The 9,420-nt window shown below is 31.6% G+C and overlaps 1 long non-coding RNA gene across 2 annotated transcripts; it reads left to right on the top strand.

Annotated features, from left to right (window-relative positions):
- The first annotated feature begins 2,366 nt into the window (after nucleotides 1-2,366).
- LOC148282645 (uncharacterized) lies at nucleotides 2,367-4,347 on the top strand. 2 transcript variants are annotated; one of them, XR_015822048.1, is made up of 4 exons: nucleotides 2,367-2,493; nucleotides 2,590-2,833; nucleotides 3,237-3,533; nucleotides 3,641-4,347. It is a non-coding gene; the product is annotated as an uncharacterized LOC148282645 (long non-coding RNA). The 2 variants fall into 2 exon arrangements; XR_015822047.1 differs by having other exon boundaries at nucleotides 3,620-4,347.
- Nucleotides 4,348-9,420: the final 5,073 nt, after the last annotated feature.

The raw sequence follows: 9,420 nt of genomic DNA, 5'->3' as shown, positions 1-9,420 counted from the left end.
TGCTTTAAACGTGTTAAATTGCTGTTAAAATAACTGTGAGTTATTAAAAAAACTCTTCTTGCGTATCTAAGATTTTGACGCTAAGAAAATGCAAGTACCTGCTGCTTAAACAAAGTAGAAAATGAAGTAAGCCACAAAAACATGATTTTAAACGAGGTAACCGGATATTTTGTTCAAAACGCCCAGTCATGGCCAACGCTTATTTAGTCGTTCTTTACTTTAACCGGTTTTGATGTGAGCTTGATATTTCATTTGAGGCCCAAATGCCTGATTGTGCGTGAAAGCGTTTACGCACAAACTGTTCAGATAAAAGGAAAAAAGATGGTTTAACTTTTTGTTGATAAGTAGGAACCTAGGTACTTGTTTATGATTGAATTCCAAATCTAAAAATAATTAGTATTTTAATATTGAATTCATTTAGTATTTAAGTACTTGTTTATGTTCGAATTCCAAACTATAAAATAATTAATTTTCATTCATGGATTTTTTTTCTGCTCTTCACACCAACAGGGGTACAATTTATTTAGGAATGAAATTTTCAACAATGTGTTGAATGTTAGTCAATATTTCTTTAGTATTACCAAAATTCCGTAAAAAGGAATAAATGGGTAGAATTTAGAAGGAATTTAAGGAAATAGTCTGATTGGGATCCATAAAAACGAATGTTGTTTGTAAACATTAAAAAACAGACTTTTTTACAACAAAAGAAGATATTTTCTTTTTTGTATATTCTCGGCGAATGCAGCCCTGGAAACGATGAAAAATTATTTCCGCTTCTAACTTTTTTAACTCTATAAATATGCTCATGGCAAAGATCTACATTTCACCAAAAACCGTACGTAATCGATCCAGAAGTTATTCAGTCTATCAAGGACACATGGAACATTGCCTTTTATTTATATAAATTGGTTTATTATATGTGTTTGTTCTGTTTTTTGTAATGTTATATGTTCGGTTTTTATAATGACCTTCAAACGAAATGTGTAATAATACCTATTCTGTAATGATTTGGTTTATTTACAAAATTTAAAAAATTTACCTGTATTCATGGATTACAGGTATTGAATTAAGGTATTTATTATTATTATAATTAGAAAAATACGCATAATCAAATACGTAGGTCCCCAGTTACCTTTGTCAGAAAAAAAAACCTAACCCAAAAAAGTCATTAACAAAAATTTTTTGACGTTAAAAAAATGGCCCATATCATAGTAATAGTTCTACATTATCTCTGCATATCATTTCAGTGCTTAGGCCTTGAGTCTAGGTGACTAGGTGTGAGTTTAGGTAGTGTTGGTGATGCGCACAGATTAGTGATAGTACTCGTATTAACCATTAACCTGCACTAAACGTGATAGCCGAGTTTTTAATATTTTTTTTATTTAGCATTCGGTTATTGCGACACTTCTATCAACATCAAAGGTGTTACAATATATTTATAAATAGTCGACCTCTCGGAAACTAAAATCGACTTAAAACCACTAAATACGATCAAAAATTAGGATAGAACACACTGAACACAGACTACAGATATCTTGGATAGAAGGTAATACACTGGGGTGACAGTCCCTATTGCGAGTGTTTACCCCCCTTGTGTTGGTAGTCATGGAGTTTTACCCCCCTTGTGTTGGTAGTAATGGAATTGGTAGTATCGCATCGCTATTTCGAGTAAGCGCTACGCACTTGCTACGTACGAGCGCTGATGTCGCATCATGACGTCACACAGTTAGAAAAAGCAAATGGCGCATGTGTGAAAAACGGTTAAATTTAAAACCTGTGTTAATCTTAAATCTACGGCGTGCGTGTCCCGTTTTCGTTATTTTTTCGGTTTGTGTCAGTCTTCTCACCTTTTCTCTTCTATTAAAAGCAAAAAGCGCGTGTGAAAAATTGTTTAAATTTAAAACGTGTGTTAACTTAAATCTACGGCGTGCGTGTGTCTTCTCACCTTTTCTCTTCTATTTTTCTCGCCTGTGATAATTATAACAATGTCAAAAAAGTGTTGTATGCTTTCTTGCCATGTATCCGGGGACATCGTCAAACTATATCGCTTTGCCAAAATTAGACACATCACATAGTAGAATTCGCTATGCATTTCGCGTATGTCAGACATTTTCAGGCAAAGTTCATTGAGGGAAACTGTAGGCTACTTCCTGAAGCAGCACCGGCTTTATTTACTGAAGAACATATAGCCCAGGAAGCAAAAATAAAAATTTAATATACCACAAAACTGCGCTAATTTTGTCCCTTGCTTTGTTGAAAAACTCTCCCAAGGGTTACATACTCGTGCAGAAAAATTTTGCATCGCCTTCAAGACGAACCTTATATAGACTTCTTGGAGGATTGAGTTTCCGAACAGGAATAAATGCAACACAAGAGCATTTAAAAAAAATATTAATTACTATTTAATAATTTCGCTGTCACCATAACTATCTTTTGGTGTGAAAAATGAAGGACTCCAAAAGCTTCTCGATTTTGGAATTGAGAAAAAGCCAGGTTTGTTTTTTAAAAAAAAATTAGTATTGCAAACAAATTATTTAGTTCCATTTGTAATGTCATAATTTTGAGAATATATATTTTTTCTTATTTCAGATTTGCGGACCATGCCCTGGTTTTTATGATAAGGGAGATTTTTTATGATATTGCTTACTATTTCTGTGAAGGGACAACTCCTGCCATTCAGTTAAATGTATTCGGGAAGTGTACGCTGCTGTTTCAGACACTGGTTTTATTATTAAGGCCAGTATATGTGACCAAGGTGCAACGAATGTTGGAGCACTTAAATATTTAAGAGAAGAAACACGAAGAATGTATTTGATTAATGGGAAAGATTATGGTAATAATTATTTTTAATATTTTATTAATAAAAAACTTTGCATTTATACGTCAATCATGAAATTAATATTAGTTAGAAACAAGGTTCTGGTATTCAAAATTACCCATCATCAAATGTTAACATAAACTTGCAAAGGTTGTATTTACACCTAATGATGGGTGATGAATTCTGAATACCCAAGACTTGTGTACTAACTAATATTAAACTCGTATGTGGTGTATAAATACAAAGTGTTTTTTATTTAAAATTAATTCTACAAATTAATTTCTAAACGTAGATAGAATTATTTTTATTTCCTTAGTTTATAAATGCAAAATTACATTCAGATTTTCTTTACAAATATTTTAAATAATACTACTTCAGTTTTATATTATGTTTAATGTTTTATTGAAATTTGTTGCAGATGAAACATTTTTTGAAATATGTAGTCATAGGGTTTTTATAATTTATGACCTCCCCCATTTGATAAAGGGGTTAAAAAATAATTTTCTCAATAAAAATACATCAACTGAGGCTAAAATTTCAAGTTGTAATGATTTAATTTTTGTGTATGAACGGGACGCAAGGATTGGAGATGTGAGGTTATTGAAATCAATACACGATGCACACATTATACCTGATAAAATCCGAAAAATGAAAGTAAGCAACTGAGTGTTGAATGAAAGGACGGTTGCTGCTCTTCGTTTTGCTGCAGAATTTGGTATGTATCTAAATGTGCCGGATGAGATCAAAATATGAATTAAAAATATTTAGTCTTTAATAAATACTTGTTTTTTTCTATTTCAGAGTCATCACCCAAAAATTAAGTTTGTTAGCCACCAGTGATGTCGTCTTATTCTTCGACAAACTCTCCGACAGTACAAATGGTGCTACCAACTTTTCCAAGGGTAAAATGAGATACATTACTACACCGCAGTCTACACACCATGCATTTTGGATTGATGCTATTAACAAATTGAAGAAAATGAAATTTGAATTCAGGAAGAGAGGACGATTGTACCATCTCTAAAAAACTATATTTTGACCATCAAAGGTGTTCAAGGGCTCTGGGCAGACTTGCATCAGGCTGGTAATAAAAAACTAGTTCTGCGACGTCTCAACCAAGATCCATTGGAAAACTTTTTTGGTACAATAAGAATGTACAATGGAAAGAATGTGAATCCAACATGCAGAGACTTTGTCAACACTTTTAAGTCTGCACTTATTAGTAATTTTTGTCGTCACACTCTCCGACACTTAACTGTGAAGACGATAGAGGGCGCATGATACTAAACCTGAAAGAGTTTTTAAGTTTCTCTCGTGATGGTCCCACATTACTTTCAGAACCTGAGCTCAATAATGAATCTAGGATGTCATTATCTAGTTTGTTAATAGCAGAATGCAATAGCATTACTGTGCATGATGTATCTATTTTACGCTCTCAACAGGAGAGAAGTAAAGTTGGAGCCCATGGATATTCTGCTGGTTGGATTTGTCGTAGATTGTTAAGTGACAATATTTGTGAGGCCTGCAAACAATCCTTACTCAGTCAGAAGCTTCAATTCATCACAAATATGTATTGTTGAGAGAGAGAACTGGTTATTATTTAAAATTAGCATATAATAGCCTTCTGAATTTATTTACAAGGTGGATTGAAATTATTAATGGGTATTTAAATAATCCAAATAATCTTATTCAATCAAATATCCATAAAAACTTGCAGTATATAATAGAGGAAAATTTAAATATTGAGTGGTTATAAATGTAATAAAAGTAAAATTTGTAAAGCTGATTTTTAAATTACAACTATTCAATTAGACACAGGAAATAAATAAAATATTGTCAGGAAAATATGATTCTATTTAGAATGTAAGTAATTTTAGAAGTAATTTTACTTGATTCGAATCTAAATGTTTACAAAAATTGGCTGGGGGGGTTGGGGGTAAAAAAAGCAAAAAATATTAATCATTAATTTGTATTTTAAAATCATTAATTTGTATTTAAGTAACTGTTATTTATTTACTCTTGCATATAAATACAGATGGTTTTTATCACATATTTTTAAATAAACAATTCTTATTGACCTATTTATTTATTTATTGTTGCAAAATGAATATGTTATGTATTTGTATAGCTAAAATACAGTATTTCTTTTAAATATGGACCTTTATTGTTCACATAATTATTGCAAATTAAATATGTTATGTCTTTTTTTAGCTAACATACAGTATTTCTTTTAAATATGGACTTCACTTTATTTGTTCAGTACACAAAATATGACATTTTTGCTTTTAATGTGCAATAAGTAGATATTATTTTAATAAGTAGCATTAAGCTGTTGCAATTATATTCTGAGATAAGAGCTATTCTAGCATTTTTAAATTTTTCTGTAATCATAACTTCCAGAAAGAAATTTTGATGTGAAAAGGGGCTAATTATTTTGAAATTTTTTGTATTATTATAAAGTTGATGTATTCTGAACTGGGAGTATGTGCACATTCCGTTATACTAGGATCCCTATTGATTTTCTGATTCCACTTGGAGCAAGATCCCACGGTATTGGTTGATATAGATTTTTATCCACATCTGTCAACAGTCATATATCTTTTAACAAGATATTATTATGGTATCAATAAAATAAATAGTCCAGAGATTGATTCTCAAAGTGTATTCCTTGTTCATTGATAGGAATAAGTCTAGTGTTCTCCTTAAAAATATTGTTTTTGTTGGTTACAATATTTTTGCAATTATGTCTCGATAATACAATACACTAAATACAAAATATAACAACCGTTTACAAGTGAACAATACAACACTGTTCTTTCCCAGGATCCAAGTGGAATTATTGTATTGTCCCAGAATATTGTCTTTTGTGGTTGATGCTGTTTATTAGACAATATTTTCATATCTTTTATATTGTACTCCTGTAAATGGAACTTTAAGCTATGCATTAAAACATGCAGGATCCCGCTAATACGAGGATTTCACTGGATTGAATTTTTTTCATTCTGCAAAAAACCTAGATTGAAAATCAGCTGCAGGGTTGGAAGCCCTAATCTGAACCACGACACATTATTTTTCTTTTATGCGTTTTAAAGTTGTATCAAATTTAATTTAAATGTAATGTTTTATTCTGAATAAAGACTAAAATATATACATTAAAACTATAAACATGTTATATAAGTATATATATATATATAATTCAAATAAGTTTAGCTCTTCAGAAAGTATTGTATTCCAATGTTATCTTTTTTTGTTGCATAAATCTGTATTATATCAACTTAAATATATCCATATATGTATTGAAGCGTTCAATTGGCATGTTTTTCTTTCCAGAACTTAAAATAAAAATTGTCATGTTTAAGTATGTGTTCCATGTTGGCGTTTTTTTATCCAACTTAACACTGAATCAAAGTTAACAACGTAAACTAAATTATTAAAAAAATCATGTTCCATATAAAGTGTCTTTTTTTTCATCTCCTCTGTCTTCAAAGCCTCTTTACCATTAATGATCAGTGTTAGGGCAAGTTTGCTTTATAAAAGTTTGTTGTTAAATGTGGTGAATTCACTTTTAAATCACAAAAAAGGAAACTAAGATTTTTTATTAAATTTTATGGGTTGGCAATCAATTCCCAAAACTCATTATTTTCGAAATGCAGAATCATTAATGATAGAGAAGCTTTAATTCCTTCATAATATAAACTTGTAGTTTGATCAGTAGTAATAATTAAAAATCCGTGGTAAAAGTAACAATTTGGAAAAAAAGTGAATACTTCTGATTTTTAACTATTACTCATGATCAAGCTATGAGCTGTAAAAACTTTTAGGGAAAGTTTTGAATTTCCCGCGGAATTTTTTTTCGACGGATATAAGCGCCAACGTGAAATAGCGCAAATACAAAATTTGACCAATAGGAATGTGTTATTATACCTAAACGTCAATTGGTTGTTACGGCGCCGTAGTACTAAGTGGCAGATCTGAACTAGTAATAGTTCTACATTATCTCTGAGGTAATAGTTCTACATTATCTCTGGATAGAAGCTTAGAGTATATACATGAAGAGACACTTATTTCTTTTCTTTTCTTCTTTCTCTTTACACAAGTAAAATTTTCTTAATTGATGCGTCGATTCGTGACCACTAAAGTACTTACTTATAAACGGGTTTACAAATTTTACGATACTAAAAAGTCCTACATATTTAAAAACTAATATTTGTTTTTCTCGCATGTAAAGTAAAATTGAATTTATTCAAGAAATTGCGTTAAAATTAATAGCACTAAATGTTCATTCACAAAAGTCTTCCTCCATTAATCCTTCAGCAATCGCGCTTTAAAACGTTACACTGATTCGCGCGCGCGAGCAAAATGTTCACGCATGTTTAACGACGTTTTATCGCAAAGTTGTACATAATTTTGATTACAGGGAAAGAAAAATAAATAAAACAACATGCTTTAAGTCAAATGCAACTACATTTTAGAAAAATAAACGATATCTTGATGTATTACCGAGAAAATATAACCAAAAGTATTTTTTAATGCTTTTTTTAGTAACAAAGGAACGGTATTGTAATGCACTTAAAGTACTTGTTAAAATAAATAATTCAGTTTTTTATCGGAAAATTATTAGAGTACCCTTCAAAATTCGTAGGACACATGAGAGGGTCCGATGTCTTGCAGGGCACCCGCTGGTATAGCGCTGGTTTAAACTGTGCAACTCGGTTATAAGCTACTAAGACTATTATACCCTATCTGCGTAATCTATAAGTGTGAAAGCACTACAATTAATGATATGAATCATAAACGCATAAAACATATCAATATATTACATATTCAGTTCAAAGTATTTTTTGCATGCAAACACGTTTTTTTTCATGCCTGTTCTTCTTTCTTGGACAGATTGAACAAAATTAGCTAACCGCAGCCTCTGGTTTATCATCAGAATCGTTTCATTGTTTGTCTTAAACCTAAATATATTTCTTTTGAAGTCGTCGTTTTAAATGGGGTTTCACAAGTTCAAGTGATATACCTTTGCGTCTCCGAGTGACTACTTAATTATTTGCGTTGTATATAATTTGGGCATTTATTCCGGATATATTTAGCATTGAAAATAATATTCTCATTGGCCATCTGCGTGTGATTTTTCCAACAGACTAGTCGTTCTTCATCTGGTTCATAGTATCCACCCCCTCTTTAGTAAAATTAACCCCAGGTTTTGAGTCAGCTCCAGACTGTTCGTTATTATTATTTTCCTCGTGAAGTAAAGACAACACCAGAACTACCTTCTTAATCGTCTTATTTGGTATGTAAGAATGGCAACATTTTGTCTTTCCCAAAACACAGTCTTCTAAGTCGAAAACGATATCATCATCAAAATCGTCTTCTAACAAAGAAGACAATTTGTACTTTTCTAGCTCTTCTCTAGTTAGACGATGTTTAAAGTTCTCCGTCGAGAAAGTAATAAGTATTATTGAATAAACCCACTTCGACCAAAAAATGGGTACCTAGTAGCTGATTAAAAAAAAACCTATGCAACGTTTTTTATTATGAAATAATTTTTAAAGATTGTGGACACTCAACACATTCCGTTTATAAAATTGAAAATTACTTGATTGATTATTGTGAATGAAAGCCTGTCTACTGAAATTTCTTGTGTTTTTCATTACACTGGCATACGCTCAATGTGTTTGAAACGTGGGCCCAAAGACGATGGACTACAAGATGCACAAATATTCTCTATCCCCCAGTAAGTGTTTAAAACCGAAAGAATCCGCAGCATGCAGAAATAGTATTCTATCATATCTCAGACATATTGCAATGGAGAGTTTCGGCAAACTAATATTAACAGGGATAATTGAGGGCAAGCGAGCAATAGGGTCGTCTTTTACAAGAAGGACCGACTAAAGACTAAATCAAGGAACTAACGGGGTCCTCACTAAACTCTGTTCTCAGCTTGGCCCAGAAATGGAGATGTAGGTATATCTGATATCCCAATAGACCACGACACTCAGCATAAAGTAATGTTTTGAAATAGTAGAGAAGCATAATTTATTTTATCAATTATTGCCATAAGTATTTACTATGTACCATCATTACATATTTTTATCGTAATACTCTGCTTATTTTTTTGTAGTCTTTAACTCTTAAAAAATGTGGTAAATTAACCCTTTTGCGCGCGGTGATGTAACATCGTGTTACCACTAGTAAAAGACGGAATATTCTAAAGTTCAGACATTTGAAAAAAAAATAACATGGAAATAATAACATAACATGTTTAATAATTCCTTTTCCATAATTTATGTGAAAAAACATATAATTTAGCCCTGTTATAGCAAAATAAATTAGAATCACAAATACGCCGCTCATGTTACGTGCGTGCGTCCCTCATTACTGTCATCAACCGACTGAAGACTGAATCTGTTTTAGACAACACCCGCCGCAGAACCGCGCCTCTGTCTTCCTTGTTATGACTTCTATCTTCGTGCTCTCTCGTGTATAAGGTATCTGTATAGATGTGTTGCTGAATTAGCGGACATTCATTCTTCGCGTAGCAAGGATAAATATTTTTTGTATTAACATTTAGCATAGTTATAAAAATTTTACTTTCTAAA

The sequence above is a fragment of the Micrasema longulum genome, unplaced genomic scaffold, assembly GCF_059751315.1.
Source record: "Micrasema longulum isolate JH-2025_06_02 unplaced genomic scaffold, ASM5975131v1 h1tg000307l, whole genome shotgun sequence".
In the NCBI taxonomy this organism is placed as follows: Eukaryota; Metazoa; Arthropoda; class Insecta; order Trichoptera; family Brachycentridae; genus Micrasema; species Micrasema longulum.
This window is presented reverse-complemented; position numbering and strand designations above follow the sequence as displayed.